Source organism: Chionomys nivalis, chromosome 17 (genome assembly GCF_950005125.1).
Source record: "Chionomys nivalis chromosome 17, mChiNiv1.1, whole genome shotgun sequence".
NCBI lineage: Eukaryota > Metazoa > Chordata > Mammalia > Rodentia > Cricetidae > Chionomys > Chionomys nivalis.
Genome location: NC_080102.1, coordinates 59,961,939 through 59,963,358, shown reverse-complemented (window position 1 = coordinate 59,963,358; position 1,420 = coordinate 59,961,939).

Here is a 1,420-nt window from a genome sequence, read left to right as displayed (position 1 = left end):
CCCCGGGGGCCGGCGAGTCGACTGCGTCGTCCACACTTTCCCCACGCAATGCGGACGACCTTCGCGGAGCCTAGAGCGGCTCCTTGGACGGCGTCGGCACCAGCGAGACAACGGCCGGTAACTAGCGGCGAGGTCCAGGATAGAGCGGCAGCAGAGACGTGCGGAGAAAACTAGTGGCCTCTAGCGGGCGAGCCGGAAAGCTCAGGCCTAAGTGAGAATTGAGGTGGCCATCGCTGTGGCTCAAGAGAGGAAAGGATAATCTAATCCAGTTGTTTAAAAAAAAAGAGAATAGCCAGGCTGCAAGTACCACACAAAATGCTTACTCTAAAAACAATAATCCCGTTTAGTAAGAAATAAAAGAATCACTATTCTGCCCAGAACACTGGGTCAGGAAATAAAAATGATAATGAAGAACTGAATTTAAGAAAAATGTTCTTGCCACTTTTCAAGACACGGTTTCTCTGTGCATCCCTAGCTGTCCTGGCACTCGCTTTGTAGACCAGGCTTCGCAGAGATCCGCCTGCTTCTGCCTCCCTCCCAAGTGCTGGGATTAAAGGCGTGCATCACCACCGTCCCGCAGTTTCTTGGTTTTTTAACATTTTGAAAACCCAGAATATTGCACACTCCTCAAGAGTGTGGTTTCGTTAAAAAGGCAATAAAGTCTTTTTAATGTTTATTTTAACTCAAACGTATGGGGTTTTTTTGTTTTTTGTTTTTTGGTTTTTTTTTGTCTGCATACTACATGTGTGCCTTCCAGAAGAGGGTGTCAAAGCCCCTGGCACTAGAGTTACAGATGGTTGTGAGCTATCATGTGTGTACTGGGAATTGAACTTGGGTCCCTCTGCAAAAACAGCAAGTGCTCTTAACCCCTGCGCCACCTCCCCAGCCCACAGAAAAGGTTTTTAACATTATCTTGTGTGTGTGTGTGTACAAACTGAGTGTGTGCGCTTCCACCGCAGCAGCCTTGAAGCAGGCAAAGGGTGACTTTCACCAGGAGTCAGCTCTTCCTTCAGCCAGGCAGGTCCTGGAGATCAGACTCAAGACATCTGGCTTAATGGCAAATGTCTTTTCCATCTTGTAAGTCATCACAGTGACCCTTCCTTAGAGCTGAAGAGATGCCTCCGTAGTTAAAAGCACTAACTGTTTTTCCAAAGGGTCTCACACTGTATAACTCCAGTTACATAGGATACAACGCCCTCTTCTGGACTGCACAGGCACTGCATGCAAGTGGTACACATGAGTGGAAGGCAAAACACACATTTAAAAAAAGAACGGCAAACCAGGTAGTGGTGGCGCACGCCCTTAATCCCAGCACTCGGGAAGCAGGGGCAGGCGGATCTCTATATAAGTTCGAGGCCAGCCTGGGCTACAAGTGCTAGTTCCAGGACAGGCTCCAAAGCTACAGCGAAACCCTGTCTCA